General features: G+C 36.6%; 1 protein-coding gene across 10 annotated transcripts in view; it reads right to left on the reverse strand.

The window, feature by feature from the left end:
* The window catches only part of Nol4 (nucleolar protein 4), a 350147-nt gene that overhangs the window by 82505 nt on the left and 249030 nt on the right, over window positions 1–18612 (reverse strand). The window lies entirely within an intron of this gene.

The following is an 18612-nucleotide window of genomic DNA, read 5'->3' on the forward strand; positions in this document are numbered from 1 at the left end:
ATGATGACTTGGGAGGGGGGGTAGGACAAAGATTACACTAAAATATAACTGAGCCATTAGCAGAGACACACTGAAGCCAAATCACTCACTTTAATGGAGGCATTAAGCTTTAAAAATGGGCACTTTTTGCAGTTTGAATTATTAGCAATATTATATTACCTAATATAATAAAAGGTAAGTTCAATAAGTTTGAAAGGTTTCTCCTTAAATATATTAAGGATAATATGTTTTAGGTGGCACTGTGCAAGATTTGAAAAATGTTATAATGTGTTTGCCTGAATCAAATAATTCAGTAAATTCAGCTTTTCTACATATGGCAGAGGGCATGAAGTCTTCATTGTGTGCTGTACATACTTGGAATGGAAAAGGAAGTATAGCACTAGACACATGAGATAAAGCCCAAGCCTCCAGACTTGAAGACATATAGTGACTTTAAAGCTTGATGAACTGTGTGGCCTGATGGCAGCAAACCAAATCTCTGATAGCTCAGAATTCTATTTTTTGAATACAAATTCTTCCCTCTCTTTGTAGAGGATCTAGCAGTTGTGGCAAATCAGATTAAACCCATTGTGTTCTGAGATCTCATATTCTGTTGGCTTCAGTGTTGAAATCATGAACTCCAACAAAGCCTACTAGATATGTTTGTCCTCATTTTCTTGCAGACCAGATCAAGACAAAAATGATCCCCCTCTATCTTTTTTCATAGCACCTAAGATATATTTTTCTTTTGTTGGTGTTTAAATTTGCTGGTGCTTTTCTTCCTTCTACAGAGCTGTTCCATTTTGCACAATGAGGATGTGAATAACTGGACTGGCCTCATGGACTGATACAGTAAAATTACTACAGGTTCCCAAAATAACTCAAAAAAAAAAAAAGATAGCCATTTGCTTCATAAAACTTCAATTTCAAAAACCATGTTACTACTTCAGAGATAAAAATTAAAAGTTTAAATGAAACTATAAAACTAAAAAATCTATTAAGAAATATAGTTCAAGAAAATAGGCATACCTGGTTTTCTCAAAATACAGATGTAAGTTTAAGTGGATAAGGAAAGATCATAGCTCTAGGTACAGTCTGTTGCTTTTGCCATGTGTTTGGCTACAGTCAGCAAAGACTTTCAGAGCACACATTTGCACTTCACTTTGGCAAGATACCTTGCTCTCATAGTGTCACCAGGGTTGAACTCTGAAACATCCCCACTAGAGCAAAAGCCTAGAACAAGTAGGACAGCAATGCCCTTGTGCTTGGGATGAGACATGACTAGATCTGTATTTTATGAGGTACACAAACAATGGAAAACTAAGAGTTGAGAAATGTTTACATAAGGAAGAATATTGGAATTAAGTGCCAGATGCCAACAGTTCGATGATGTGCCATATATAACTCTGATAGAGCATTGATCATTATGCAAATCAATAACATGATGGTTGTAGTCTGCTCTATGTTGCTGTGTGGCCTTCAGGTTAAAGTCTATATCCAGGGAAGCCAGGACAGGAGGCTAAAGGTAACAATCTGGAGACAGAAATAAAATTCAGACTATGGAGGATACCACTTACTGGCTTGCTTAGTCTACACAGCACAGAGCCCCCTGTCTTGGAATATTATAGTCCTCGGTGGGTACTGCTACATCAATGATGAAACAACAACAACAACAATAATCTTTAGTTAAGGTTCTGTCTTCCAGGTGTGTCAAGTGACAATAAAAACTAGCTATGACAGTAGTGCCAGGAGTCATGAAGGAGAAGCTAAAACCTAGCAGGTGATCTTCCTGAGATTGTTCTGTCATGAATTAAAAATCTATGATGGATTTGTTCCTTTAGGCAAGGCTAAGGAGAATTTCATTTAGGAAAAGTTCCTACTATTGATATGCTTTTCATGTTAAATATATATAACAATCACTAGGTATTAGCCCATACATTTGAGCAGATTTCTGCAGAACAATGAAGATCTACTGTCTTGTAGTGATGCTATATAGAAAATAGATGACTTATTAATTCTTAATGATTAACCTACAAGAATTCCTAAAATTATATAGGTAATTATTAAGCTCTTTTATAATAGGACTGCTATTAAAGTCCTCTCTGATAAGCAAAACTGCAATGAGAACTCTTCCAGTCATCAAGTGTCACATGCAATTGCTTCTGGGATACCAAGCAGGCATCTGCAACTAAGAACCCATTTTGTGTAAACCTATGATGAACTTTTTTACCACGTAATCATATAGTCTGAAAGATATATAAGTGCTAAGGAAAAAGAGAGAAGGAAAACTTTTTAAAGCAGAACTGAACTCAAGAAGAACTTAGAAGTAAAGGTACAGAGCTGGGCATGGTGGCACACACCTTTAATCCCAGCACTCAGGAGGCAGAGGCAGGTGGATTTCTGAGTTCGAGGCCAGCCTGGTCTACAGAGTGAGTTCCAGGACAGCCAAGACTACACAGAGAAACTCTGTCTCGCAAAACCAAAAAAAGAAGTAAAGGTACAGCATTGAGAGTAAAGATATTGAGAGTAAGCGTATTATTGTGACGTCCCAACAGAAGGAAAGAAGGACATGAAAAGAAGAGACTGCCGACAGCTTCTTAGAGAGAACTTTTTGGAGGAGAACTTTTGTAGAAACTTTTGGCAGAACTGAAGAGCTTAGAAGTAAAGGCTAAAATCACTTTTCAGTCTGTCCCCTTTGTCTTTCTGCAACTTCAACTAGCTGATTGGGAGTTAGAGCCCTGTAGTTCCCAGGTGAAGGCTACTTTACATAACCCCCACTGATTTATGCTGCAGTACTAAACAGTTCTTACCTAAAAGGGACTTAGGCAGGTCAGCTACAGTAGCAAAGTGACTTAGACTTAAGATCGGTAGATGTTTGATTATCAAAGAGCAACTCTAAATAGCTCCTAAGATCAAGTCTTACCCCACTGACTCTCTTCCCCTTTTGCTGCCTCAAGAAGAACCAACAAGAAAGGACAATAGCCAGGGCTAAGCCCCAGCACAGTGGCTCTTTTCCACACAGATAAGTCATTTATGCACTATGCCTCTTTTATCTTTATATCCTTGAACATCACCCAGCACACAGTACAAATATGGAAAACACTAACCTAGCCAGTAATTGCTTTTACTTTGGACTTGTACATATCATTTAAGTTCATGTTTCAACATGTTTTAAAGGCTATCAGTATAATCAGCTTGAAGTCTCAAAATCACAAAAAGTCACTCAAATACGCATAACAAAACACCCAACAACAGTGAAAAAACTAGGTCTACCAAGCAACTAACTATTCAATTGAGTAAGCAGATAGCCTCAATTGAGGAACACTAGTTTTCAAAGTGTGCCTGTTAGACTAGCTGCAGTAGCAGCATAGGAAGTCTGGGAGATACACAATTGTTCAGCTCCCATCCCAGGAAATGACTGCATTAGATAAGATGCAACTGAGTTCTGTAGTGTGTATTTAAACATGACAGCTATAGGAGTCTGGTGTGCATGCCAGTTCCAGAACAACTCATCTAGAGCTACTTTCTCCTCGCAGAAATTATGGCTGCTGGTGGAATGAGTTAAATGAAACAAGAGAAAGTACACAGAGAGAAATCCAAGATAAAGGACTGTACCCTACTGCTCTAGAAACATAGACATTCGAGATGTTAGAGAGTGAAATCTAAGATAGAGTAGAGAAAGCAGAGCCTGATGCTCGGGCATTTATCATAAATAAATTCAATTCAGAAATGAAATCAATGTTTTGAAAAATGAGGGTATTTTATTACGGATGAGGTATTAGATCAAAAGCAAATCATTAGTTTTTGTAGTTGTAAAACCTTACTATTTACATATGAAGACATGTATAAATGTCTGTATTTGTTGAGGGTTCAGGTAGAAGTGTTGAAGGGTGACATGAAACGGGAGACTGAATTTTGGTTTTAAGATACCACAGAAACACTAGGAAAAAGATGAAGTAAACAAATACGGGGTGTTACAATCACCATTTTTGAATTGGGGGTTCCTTATGTTATTGTCTCCATTTAAGATTTTTAAAACATTTTTTTCTTATTTTGTATTGTATGTTTTTGTGACTTGTATGTCTTTCTCTTGAGTTACTAATCATGCCAATCAATCATTCCACCTTTATGAGGAGATGTGCTCCTGTTTCTAACTTCACAGGACTGCATGCATGGCTCTGAGGCTGGGGCTATGTGGAAGTTTTACAGTTTAGAGAGGAACATTTTGAAATACTAAATTCAAAATTATAAAAAAAAAAAAAAAAACAACTCATGACAACATTTAAAATGCCTAAGCATGCAATTAGACATTATGATAGCAATTAACATTAAAAATACACCTGGATTAGTTTACAAACCCACTTGCCCCTAACCCAGCTCTACTGATGTGTTTGTCTTCCACATTTCTTAGCCACATGCTCTTTGCTCCTTCATGGGACATATTTTTAATATAGTCTAGGGAAAAATAGAAGATTCATTCTCACTCCTGTGCAATAAAAATGTAATTCATTGAGTATTATTTTGATTTTCTTAGTGTTTTATTGCAAGACTAGGTAAATTTTTTGTTGTTGCCAGCTTAGGGAATGTTCATGTCTTAGTCATTAAGTGTTTGGGCAGTTTTTTTTTTCCCTGAACCATAAATTAGTCTTTATTTTAAATGACAAAAATCACAACTCAAGACAACATTTAAAAACTTAGAAGTGTAATTAACATTTAAGATATACCTGGAATAATTGAAAAAGTCTAAATTAGCACTTGTAAATTCAGAAAGATTTTATGAGTTTTATTTCTTTTTTTGATATCTATTTTGTGCCTTAAAATGCATTCTATATCAGAATGGTGTTCTTTGATTTCAGTCTTCCTATCATCATTGATTTAAAAAACATTAGCAGTGTAATATCCTCTCAACAATATATTGTACAAAGAAACACATCATAGATAGAAAGCACAATTTCTAAATTAAAAATCTGTATTTTGATATTTTACAGATGGTCAAAATTAGGGTTTTAAACTATAAAAATCCAGATATATCATGTTGATCTTCTTCGGGGCATTAATAAAAAATAGCATAGAAAATTTAAAATTAACTGGTCAATAACTGACAATAATTTGACATTTTTTCTTTATTTTTCCAAACATGAAAATAATTTTTGCATTATAATTTTGATGAAACTCTGCAGACAGTATTCCATCAAGATTCTGAAAACAAAATTTTTAGTTTTTCATAAGACAGAATGGTTGAATGAAATTAGTCCATCCTGCATAAAAAGATAACATATGTTCTTGGGACTCTTTTCCTCTTATTGGGTTACTTTAACCAGCTTCTATATGAGGGCTTTTGCCTTGTGCAGGACATATTTAAAGGGATCACAATAACAATGCAATTTTATTTGTATCTGGTTTTGCTATGTATTGTTTTTGGTGTTGTCTCTTGGAGGCCTGCTTTTTCCCCATGAGGAGATGAAAGGAGAAGTAGAACTGAAAGAGTGGGAGGTTGGGGAATATGGCAAGAGTAGAGGGAAAGGAGACTGTGGTCAATAAGTATTGTATGAGAGAAAAATCTATTCTCAATTAAGAGAGCACAATAAATAATTATCAAAAAAAAGACACAACTCTCCTGTTTACAATTGGTCCACTGAACCAATATGTAGCCTTTTATTTACTGTTACTGACTCTATTTCCTCCTGTTTTCTTCTTTACAATTAGAGTCTTGAATGTCATAATCTTCTTTATGTTTTTTAGCTTTTCATAATTTGTCTGTAAAAATTTAAAAGTTTTAAGATTGAAAATTTGAAATTTATTCTGGGTTATGCTTTCTCTACTTTCTGGTGCTGTCTTGGTTTTCTGAAATTTATTTCCTTCCCTAACTGTGTGAATGAAATAACCTATATAACTCTGAAAAACTATGCAATTATTTTAAAGTTAATACTTATTTTGAAATTACATGTGAATCATTTTGAACTATACAGCCTATTATCCTTCTATTTTATACAGAAGTATTAGTGAATCTATACAAATGTTTTCTTCTTAGAGGATCAATGCTGCAAAGACATATTGAATCAGGAGCAATTTTGTTTGCCATTTGTTTGGGAATTGCCAGTTATTAGATGGGAAAACTGTTTGATACAGTTTTCTTTCTTTTTTTAAAAGAATTAATTTGTATTAGATATTTTCTTTATTTACATTTCAAATGTTGTCCCCTCTCCTTATTTCCCCTCTGAACACCCCCCTATACCATCCTCCCATTCTCCTACACTGGGGCATCGAGCCTTCACAGGACCAAGGACATCTCCTCTCACTGATGCCCCACAAGGCCATTCTCTGCTACATATGTGGCTGGAGCCATGAGTCTCTCCATGTGTACTCTTTGGTTGGTGGATTACTCCCTGGGAGCTCTTGGGGTACCAGTTTTTCATATTGATGTTCCTCCTATGGAGCTTCAGACTCCTTCAGATCCCTGGGTACTTTCTCTAGCTCCTCCATTAGGGACCCTGTGTTCCACTTAATGGATGGCTGTGAGCATTCACTTCCATTTTTGTCAGCACTGGCAGAGCATCTCAGGAGACAGCTATATCAGGCTCCTGTCAGCAAGCACTTGTTGGCATCCACACTAGTGTCTGAGCTTGGTGATTGTATATGGGATTGATTCCCAGCTGGGACAGCCACTAGATGCCCTTTCCTTCAGTTTCTGCTCCACACTTTGTCTCTGTATCTCCTCCCATGGGTATTTTGATCCTCCTTCTAAGAAAGACCAACTTATCCAAACTTTTGTCTTCCTTCTTGAGTTTCATGTGTTTTGCGAATTGTGTCTCGGGTATTCAGAGCTTCTGGCCTAATATCCATTTATCAGTGAGTGTATACCATGTATGCTCTTTTCTGATTGGGTGACCTCACTCAGGATGATATTTTCTAGTTCCATTCATTTGCCTAAGAATTTCATGAAATCAGTTTTTAATAGTTGAGTAGTACTCCATTATGTAAATGTACCACATTTTCTGTATCCATTCCTCTGTCAAGGGACATCTGGGTTCTTTCCAGCTTCTGGCTATTATAAATAAGTCTGCTATGAACATAGTGGAGCATGTGTCCTTATTACATGTTGGAGCATCTTCTGGATATACACTCAGGAGTAGTAAGGTTGGGTCCTCAGGTAGTACTATGTACAATTTTCTGAGGAACCACTAAACAGATTTCCAGAGTGTCTTACCAGATTGAAATCCCACCAGATATGGAGGAGTATTCCTCTTTCTCTACATCCTTACCAGCATCTGTTATCACCTAGGTTTTTGATCTTAGTGTTTCTGACTGGTGTGAGGTGGAATCTCTGAGACATTTTGACTTGCATTTCCCTGATGACAAAGGATATTGAACATTTCTTTAGTTGCTTCTCAGCCATTCAATATTCCTCAGTTGAAAATTCTTTGTTTAGCTCTGTATCCCATTTTTAATAGGGTTATTTGGTTCTCTGGAGTCTAACTTCTTGAGTCCTTTATATATATTGGATATTAGCCCTCTATCGAATTGGTAAAGATCTTTTCCCAATCTGTTGGTTATCATTTTGTCCTATTGACAGTGTTCTTTGCCTTACAGAAGCTTTGAAATTTTATGAGGTCCCATTTGTTGATTCTTGATCTTAGAGCATAAAGCTATTGGTATTGTTCAGGAACTTTTCCCCTGTGTCCATGTGCTCAACACTCTTCCCCACTTTCTTTTCTATTAGTTTCAGTATATCTGGTTTTATGTGGAATTCCTTGATCCACTTGGACTTGAGCTTTGTACAAGGAGCTAGGAATGGATTGATTTGCATTCTTCTACATGGTATCCACCAGTTGAACCAGCATCATTTATTGAAAATGCTGCCCCCTCCCCCCCACACACACCGGATGGTTTTGGCTCTTTTGTCAAAGATTAAGTGATCATAGTTGTGTGGGTTCATTTATGGGTCTTCAATTATATTCCATTGATCTACCTGCCTGTCACTGTACAAATACCATGCAGTTTTTATCACGATTGCTCCACAGTATAGCTTGAGGTCAGGAATGGTGATTCCCCCTGATAAATTTATTCCCCAAATAAAAGTTCTTTTATTATTGAGAATAGTTTTCTCTGTCCTGGGTTTTCTATTATTCCAGATGAATTTGGAAATTGTTCTTTCTAACTCTATGAAGAATTGAGTTGGAATTTTGATGTGAATTGCGTTGAATCTATAGATTGCTTTTGGCAAAATGGCCATTTTTACTATATTAATCCTACCAATGATAAAAGTCTTAGAAAGATCAGGAATTCAAATCCCATACCTAAACATAGTAGAAGCAATATATAGCAAACCGGTAGCCAACATCAAACTAAATGGAGTAAAACTTGAAGCAATCCCACTAAAATCAGGGACTAGACAAGGCTGTCTACTCTCTCCCTACCTGTTCAATATAGTACATGAAGTTATAACCAGAGCAATTAGACAACAAAAGGAGGTCAAAGGGATACAAATTGGAAAGGAAGAAGTTAAAGTATCACTATTTTCAGATGATATGATAGTACACTTAAGTAACCGCAAAAATTCCACCAGAGAACTCTGTAAGCTGATAACCAACTTCAGCACAGTGGCTGGATATAAACTGAAACTAACCAGTGCCTTTCATCTACTCAAAGGATAAATGGGCTGAGAAAGAAATTAGGGAAACATCACCTCTCACAATAGTCACAAATAATATAAAATATCTTGGTGTGACTCTAAGTAAGCGAAATATCTGTAGGACAAGAGCTTGAAGTCTCTGAAGAAAAAAATCAAAGATCTCAGAATTTGAAACAGTTTTCTCCACAAAGTGATATGGACAATAAATAGTAGACAGATGCCTTAGCGGCTTTCAGACCAGTTATGTGTCTATGCCCTGTAAACGCAAACATTAAGATAAAGCTGTCTTGCCGAGTGTGGTGCCACACACCTTTAATCCCAGCACTTGGGTGACAGAGACAGGTGAATTTCTGAGTTCGAGGCCAGCTTGGTCTACAGAGTGAGTTCCAGAACAGTCAAGGCTACACAGAGAAACCCTGACTTGAAAAACCAAAAACCAAAAGCCAAACAGCAAAAAACAAACAAACTAACTAACTAAAAAAAAAAAAAAAAAAAAAAAAAAAGTTGTCTTTAAGGGATTTCAAATAACATAGATAGATAGATAGATAGATAGATAGATAGATAGATAGATAGATAGATAGATAGATAGATAACATGGGCATAGAGCATATATATTTCCCTAAAGTCCATCTGTTGAAGGCTAAGTTTATAGAGCTTGACACTGCTAAAATGTTATGGAATCTTTAAGGAATAGAGCCATGGGAGAAAGTTTGTTCACAAAGTCCATGCCCTTGTAGAGGATGTAGAGAGCACATTGTACGACTGATTTCCTTTCTCTGGCTTCTTAGCTCTAATTGGAAAGTATTTTTGCCTTACCACCTGCTGTTATGATATGCACTATGAAATCTCTACAACCTCAATTCTGTATTTTCTCTTAGTTGTTTTTATTTTTTTTTTCCTTTACAATAGCAGGGATCTGCCAAATAGGAAAAAAAAGAACCTTTCATTTTAACGTATACATTAACTTGAAGAATGTTCTATACTAAACCACGGCTTCAAACATTTAAGTCTCTGTGTCTCCTGTCTACATTTCCTACACATTGTGGAGCCAGAAAGAGCAACACATGTTCACATTAGAAGCTATGGAGATAAACATCTTTGGGATATAACACCATGCATCCTCAGTGTTGTGGAACCCCTGGAAATCCCTCCTGTACTGCTCTGGTTAACAGAAGCTAAAGTGTGTGCCCCAAAGAGTAAGGCACCTTTTCTCCCTGAGTACAGCAGTCTTATAATTCATTTCTTATACAGTAAGATCATGATTACAAGAGAATAAAAGCCTACCATATTTACATTGATAACAGTAACATTTCAATTTTACATTAATCTTTTTAAAGAAGGGAATATTTTCTGTTTTTGAATTAGTTTCCCTTTATAAAAATAATGAAACATAACAATTTCTAGACTTCTTGGTGGCAATGGATCCCTTGGACCCCTTTGAATACACAGTCAATGTAAGGCATTGTTCCGCCTCAGAATCACAAAATTGATACTCTATCCTTCTAATGTTTTCATAAATATGAATGTGTTCTTTCTGGTAAAAGTTGTTAGTCATCTAGAACTAATGAACTGAATACTACAAGCATTAACCTATGAGAAAATGAGCAGAAAAATGTAAAACCATTTAAACATGTTCTGAGTTTTAAAAACACAGCATAACTATAGTAATAACTCCTAAATCTCCTTGGCCAAATTAAATAACTTGAATAAAATGTGGACTTGAATATACACTCCTCAAAGAAAACATACAAATGGCTAGTGAGAGACTAAAGGCAAACACAAAAGTCACAATGAGATTTCACCTCAAACACCTGAGAAAGGCTGCTATGAGCACAGCAAAGGTGCAAAGGTTTACAAGGGTAAATGCCAGTGTGAACAGAGAAGCCAGGACCTTGGAGAACCACTGACGACAGGGTAAGACAGCATAACAGCTATGGAAACCAGGGAGGTAACTCCACCATCAGTTAACAACAGGATTGTGGTGTGGTTCACAAATGCTATTCCAAGGTCTCTACTGCAAAGGAGTTAAAATCAAGAGCTAAAAGTTATGATCAAAGCCTCACATCCATAAGAGCACTGTCCTCAGTGCCCAGTAAGTAAATTCAAAACAAATGGTTCATTATATGATGGTTCCGCATACATGAAGAATCCAAAGGAGACACATTCATGGACGAAGAATGCTGGATGCTGGGGATGGGAGCAAGAGGGCAAAGCGTTTTTATAGAAATAAACATTTAGTTCCAAAAGATGTCAGCTTGATGGAGATATTTGATATAACAATGTGAATGTCCTGAATGATGCACTTTACAATGCTAGAATTGTATATTGGGTGGTGGGGGAGGATATTGTTGTGTTCTTTGTTTTTCTGGTCACAGAGCCACATCACAAAGAGATATTATGAAAACGGTATTTGTCTAAGAAGAAATTTGGCTGATCTTTATTTCACATAATACTGAAATATCACACTATACCCTATAACCAGTAATTGAATGGTAATAAAAATTTTTAAATTGTTTGAGGAATTGTCTTGATTTATTCATTGAATGCTTATATAAGGAAAAATATATCACTGCAAGAATTTGACATATAGCCAGTTTGTCAAAGATTTTATTTTTATTACATAAAAGAGGAAAAAATAATGCTAGAACCGACATTTCAATTTTATTTCAAATCCAAATATGTATGATTTCAATATACTTTAAATTAAAAAATATTACTTTATATATGGGTGTTTTGCCTACATGTATGTCTTTGCATCATGTGCTTGTCTGTTATCAACAGATCCTGGAAGCGTATGTTGAATCTCCTAGAGTGACAGAATTGGCTCCATGTCCTCTGAAAGGGTACTTAGTGTTCTTCACCAGTAGACCATCAACCAGTCCCATAATGGTTTTGGTTTTTATCTTAATTTTAATCTTTAATATAATTTTAATTTTAAATAATTTAATAATTTAATTTAATACTTAAAATTATTTTAATTTAATATATTTATTTTTATTTTATTTTTATTTATGTGTAAAAATCACACTGCAAGGGTACCTGTAGAGACCAGAAGAGGGTGCCAGATACCCTAGAACTGAACATACAGGTAGGTGTGAACCTACTGATATCAATAAGAGAATAATAATTATTAACCATGATTCATTTCCCCAGCCCTCAATTACAATATTAATAAGAGAATGAATCTATCCAAGTATATATTTTTGAATCTTCTAGTAATAGTTATTACCAATGATACTGATTTTACCACTAATTAGGACAAAATATACTTTATCATAGAAGATTTATACCTAGTAAATGAAGACAGAATATGTGCCTTATTTTTTCATGGTTTTAAACAGAGTAACACTATTGGGTCATAACACTGAAGTAGATTTCCTAGAGTGAATGGCTAATTTGTTTCTAATATTTTGTATATTGGATATGAAATATCCTTCAGAGACATATATGTCAAGTGTTCACCTCCTAGCTAGTGATATGTTGATAGGCTTAGGAAACTTTAGGAGGTGGTACACAGAGGAGGAAGTAGGTCATTGGGAATGGATCTCGTCCTTGCCTCTTTTCTTGCCCTTTTCTCTGATTCCCATCATTAGGATCATCATTGTGATCCTCTTCCAAGATGTTCAAGGACATGAAGCCAGATGTATTGAACTCTACGTCCAGATTCTCTGAAACTACACTGAAATAAAGCTCCTTCCTTTGGAGTTGTGTCAGATATTTTGATCATAAGAATAAAAGGAAATGAAATCATACTCCATTGGCTTTCCACAATTAAAATAACATGTGCCAAATCTAGGCCTTAGATTACAGTGAGTTCTTGGGCACTGAGGCAGGCAAGCTACATAACTCAAACCACCACTCTGCATTTGTTCTTGTGCCTCCCACTGCTCGAATGGCTAGGGCAGCATCTACCAAACAGGTTATGGGCAGAGCTCACAAGTGTGTTTAACACGTGAAGCACATCGTTAAAAGAATTTACAGAATGTAAGGTGAATTCCCATCACTTTACTTTTTGTAATTACTGATGATAGAGCTTCAAGGTTTTGCACACTGTCAGCATTTGTTCAAAGACTCACTTTAACATAGACAATACAATTCTCCTACCCTCTCTTGTGACCTGTGTGACCTTCGATAATTCAACCTCGCAGACTTCATCTTAAAAACCGAGAATAGCCAGGCCATTTATGTTGGACATGATAAATACATACCATTTTACCTGTCAGTTAAAATAATATAGGCTAACATTAACATATACCAGCCAGGATTATAATGAGATATAAATGACTTAGTGTTTGTTTATGGACAAAAACTACTAGAAAATTGTTTCCCAGAGGGAGTAATACTACTAAAGGTTGAACTAATCACTAGCAAGAGGCCTGTAAATAATTAATTTATATTACTATAATAAAATATATTAATATGTTAATATATTTAATAATTAAAAGTTAGCTTAAAACTTCTCAAGTTATTTGAAAAACCAACCCAAGCCAGCCAGCACAGTTACTAAGCTCAATTGAAGCCACTTTGAAGGGTATCACAGAAAATTCAGAAATGGGGTGCCTGAAGGTGTCACATGGAACCATGCATAACCCACAATCTTTCAGGAAGCAATCTTTGCATGATGTACATTGATGCCTTAACTCCTAGTTTTTGAGTGCAAATGACATCATGCAGTTCATTTTTTGCTTATGTTTATTTCAAGATGCACTAAGACTTCTTTTATGCCATTGGCTATCAAGAGACAACCTTTAAGGTCTTCAGCATAGCTTATCAACAATTAGTTATTCATACCACCAGGCTAGCTCTCCAGCACTGCTCTGGCTAGGCCATCCAATGCCACCATCGGCAAATCAGGGTCAGCTCTCCTGCTCTCATGTCCTGGGGCCAGTTTGCCCACACCTATGCCTCCAGAGTAAGCTCTATTGTGCTGCCCAGTTGAGGAGTAGGGCCCACTCTCCCATGAGCTGCAGCCAGAGGAGCTGTGCCAGTTTTCCTGCTCTCACACTTTCAGGGCTGGCTTACATGAGCCCTGCCATCAGGGGCAACTCAAATGTGCTGGCCAGGTGAGATTAGAGGCCATTCTCCAAAGTGCTGCAGTCAATAACAGGTAGACACAGGTATGGACCTCAGTGGCAGCAGAGGCTGGGACTCACTACATCGTCAGGCCATAGGGCTGGCTACTCACAACAGGCTACTCTTCTCCACTCTAATTTCTCCAGTACCACCTTTCTTCATCATGCTCAAAGTATTCTGCTTCTCTTTCTCTTCTATTTGTATACTATGTGCTTGCACATTGTAGGGCTCCTGCTACATGACTGGCCTCCTTTTTCTTGCTGTGTAGTGTGGTGCAAGTGGGCCTCCAGGTATCCACAGCCCACCTGTGTGGCATGGAGGAAGGAGGGTCTCTGGAAGTCTTTTACCTCCTGAAGCACCGCTGTGTTGTTAAGTGGGGCTCTGTGTGTCTATAGCCTGTCTGTGTCCTGTGCTGTCAAGCACACTTCTGGACATCTTTCCCCAACAGGATCCCTGGCATGGCCATTATTCAATATTTTAATTTTAGAGATGCACACTGGACAGTATAATGTTGAGTGAACGAATATACAAATATTTTTGTGTAGAATGGAATTTATGCATGCATGCATTGCAGATGAAATTCTTGTCATAATGTATATATTAGAGGAGGCATGAAGTATACAGAGATATTGTTATGATGGATTTATTTCCTCTTTCATCTCTACAAAGAGGTGAACATATGCTTCAACTTAGGCATAATGCAGTTATGAGTACTTTTATTTTTATAGATAAAGGAATAAAGCTGTTGATGGATTGATGAAGAAATAAACATTGGTACTAGCTATAAACATTTGATCAAATAAGTCACTAGTCTTTAAAGAATAAGGCAAATATAAGAATAAACTCTTTGTGATTTTTTTCTTTCTTTTTCTTCAATCTTTCCCTACTTCTTTTTCTCCTTTCTCCCCCTCTTCTTCTTTCTTGTTCTTCTCCTTTTCCTCCTTTTCCTTCTCCTCCTTCTACTTAATTCTCATTCTTCTTCTTCTCTTCCTCATGCTTGTTTTTCATTGACCTCTCAACTGAAGTTTGCACTATCTACTCTCCACAGCCTCTGCCCATCTGCCTTCTTCCCCAGATCTACTCCTCCTCCATTTTCCTTCAGAAAAGAGTAGATCTCCTAGGGATATCAACCAAATATAGCATAACAAGATATAATAAAACTAGGCATATCCCCTGATACTAAGGCTGAGCAAGGCAACCCAATAGAAGGAAAATGGTCTCCAAAGAAGGCAAAAGAGTCAGAGACAGTGCCATACCTTTGTTCTTAAGCCATAATAAAAATATGTAAGCCATATAGACAATAAATGTACCTGAGATAAAAATTTTCTCTCTAATTTGTATAATGATATTATTTTCTTTAATATTTAATGTATTGAACTAAAATGAACTATAGCTATCTAACATATTGGTTTAAAGTATTTAATATTATGGGGAAAAGTCCAATAGCATTGTTTTACTTTTAAGTAAAAGTAACTTTTAATAGTTCATGCACAATTAAAAGGCACATGAATCAGGACTTACAAACAGCATTTACTAAATAACTAAGCTTGTAATCAAACACTATTATTTTTAAAAGTTTAAATTTATTTGTGGGAAGCCACATGTGCCGTTGCAGTGTGGCGCTGGCTTCTGCTGGCCACCACGCATACATAGGCAGTAAAGATTTTTTGCCAAGATGAGGTTTTGAGAATTAACCAAAATTAACCAATCAGATGAGAGAGAAGTTGACCAATCAGATGAGAGAGAAGTTGACCAATCAGATGAGAGAGAAGTTAACCAATCAGAAGAGAGAGAAGTTAACCAATCAGGTGAGAGAGAAATTAACCAATCAGATGTAGGCATGCAAATGAGGTGGTAAGCATCAACCAAGCACAACCAATCCGGGTGTGAGACACGCCTCTCCTTCCTAGGCCTATATAAAGCAGCACCAGTGCTGGGCTCAGGGTCTATTCGCTTCTACAATCAAGCTCTCCCAATAAACGTGTGCAGAAGGATCCTGTTGCAGCATAGTTCTTGCTGGTCAAGTCGGACGCGCGCAAGATTTATTTAAATAAAAATATTTACTAGTTAAATATTTAAATAAAATCATTATCTTTCAGCAGAAGAAAAAATCTAATTTCTCTAATTTGATAGTCTTATAGTAGGAAAAATTTAAAAGAAAACCTTTTTTTGTATAATTGCAATCCTATGACAGTTCACAACTACAGTGAATCCTATTTCTCTGAAATAAACCTTCTTCACAAAGTTCTGCAGTTACATATACTACACTTTGACTATGAAACTCAACGCAGATTTATTCGGGAATTTCTAAGAAGGTAAAATAATTCATTGTTAATAATTAATATAATCACTAGGATAGTTAATACCACATGTAAGTACTATATGTGTTTGATAAATAAAGCTAGAATAATTACTGTTGTTACAACTTTAGTGATATTCTACCAAAAGGGTTCTGTTAGGGTATATGATGCATACAGAATGTCTAAGAAGCTGTCTCACCATGTGAGCATCTTTGCTCCCTCAGGTAAGCTACTGTATCAGAATTTAAGTGAGTCATTATGGTTACACTAAATGCTTATTTAGGACTTATGATGTACCAGGCACTATGTAGGGGCTGGGGACAAATTTGCAAACTGAAATGGGAAATTATAGTCCTAGGAAAAGAGTGTCTTCACTAAGGAAACAATACAATGAATTAGCCAGATTTTCATAGGAATCATGAAAGAAATCAAGAAGCATATCATAAAAGATATTGAAATTTTAAAGATCACAGTTTCATTACAATCTAAACTACATAATAGTTGCTCTTTTGGAAAGTGAAGTTGGTTTGCTTTCATACCTCGCTTGAATCAGTGTAGTCACTATTCAGACTGTAGATATCCATACCTCTCAATATCCTATCATCCTGTACATAGTTGAAAACTCATCCTAGGTGCCTTCTGAAACCTGTAGCACACTGTAAGCAGATCTTGCTCTCTTCATTCAGCAGAACAAAGAGGGTTCCCTGCTTAGCTTGAGAACCTAACTGTTTTCCCCGTATGCATATTTTCTTAGGATCTGTCACCAAAACCTAGATAACAGGTTGCAACTAATACTCCTAGGTCTGCACCATTCAGTTCAGCAGCAACTTCTACATTGTGGTATCAACACAACCCTCACTTTCAAGTCTGTTATATTCTAGTAAAGCTTCCACAGTGCACTACCTGTGTAGTTTATCTTTCTCCTGACTAACATCCCAACATATAAGGAAATATTCATCACCTGACCAAGAGTCTTCCTTTCCACTATAAGTGATGCCAACTTCTGAGTGACTTCAATGAGCTTCAAGATGATATAACCACTATCTATCTGACCCCATGATTCCCTGTGTTGTTCAATCCAAATGAAGTTTGTTTTCACACAATCTCAGACACACACACTCACTAATCTTACTATTAATATATACTCATCACATTATGCTCCCTCTCTTACACTTGATCTTCCTCCCTCCATGTCCTCCATGCTGGGATCATAGGTATACTCCATTTCTCAGTTGCATGACTACAACGCATGACCTTTATAAATTTCCTTACACATGCTGTACCTGCTACTGTCTTGATGAGGCCCAGTCTTTCGACTCAAGTTTCTCCCAGTATCACACATCTGTAGCCCTTCCCATTAACGCAAAGAATTGAATCACAGCCTTCAGCTTTTCCTTAAGTTCCCGTGACTTATTCATTAACCTCTAGTATATGGTTCAGTCGAAAATACACACACACACACACACACACACACACACACCTCAGTCTAATGCTACCACATGTCAAGCTTGCCACACAGCCTGCGGAAGTCAGCAAACTCTGCCTGTGCAAAGCTTACGCTATAAATTAGTTCACATTTGCCTCAAAGGTAACTCTTAGGTCCCAAAGAGGATGGTAGAAATGACAAATATCAGAAAGTCATGTAACAGGTTTTTGTTAGACATTAAATTGTCACATGTACTTAGTTTTTCTCGAGGAAAATGACTGATTCGACTTGATATTGGTAAACAGAATCCATAACAGAACGATTTAAAACACACATGTGAAAGGTCCAGATTGGCAATCAGAGTATAAGTTTTGGGTAGCTGAAAGGAGTACTTAGCCGGGCAGTGGTGGCACACGTCTTTAATCCCAGCACTTGGGAGGCAGAGGCAGGTGGATTTCTGAGTTCGAGGCCAGCCTGGTCTACAAAGTGAGTTCAAGGACAGCCAGGGCTATACAGAGAAACCCTGTCTCAAAAAACCAAAAAAAAAAAAAAAAAAAAGGAATACTTATCTGACTATCACTTTTGTAGCCCAAGCTGGCCTCAAAAAGTCTGTGTCACAGAAAATAGACTTCTGATCCTCTTGTGTCTCCTTCCTCAGTGCTGAGATTAAGCATATGCTAATATGCAAGGCTTCACACTGACTATACTCTCATAGCTTCATGTGAAAAGGGTTGAGGCACTGGACAAATTGAACATATCTTTCACTTGTAGACATTCTTTATTTTAATCTATTTTATTTTTTAATTTATCTTTAAGCTTTCATACATTTCTACAGTATTACATAATATGGCCCTCCTCCTCCTTCCAACCTCTCCCTTGGCACTCCTTTCCCTTGATCCCCTCAAAATTTCTTTAATGATTATGGTCATATACATAAATATATACATACAACAACTATTGCTCTTAATAAATACAATTCAATACACACACACATAGGTTTCTATGGAGACATCATATGACATATTGAGTACTACTTTTTCATTTTTGATACATCTGCAAGTAAAATTTAATAAAATAATTATTTTTGTAAGATCAGTAGAGCAAATTCGAATTGCAAACAGCCAAGTTCTTGAAGCATGTATCTGTAAGCTTTTTATGGAAAATATTTGACATTACTGATTCAGAGGTTAACACCTCATCAG

Source organism: Mus caroli, unplaced genomic scaffold (genome assembly GCF_978045245.1).
Source record: "Mus caroli unplaced genomic scaffold, Mus_caroli_1 scaffold_19, whole genome shotgun sequence".
Classification (NCBI taxonomy): domain Eukaryota; kingdom Metazoa; phylum Chordata; class Mammalia; order Rodentia; family Muridae; genus Mus; species Mus caroli.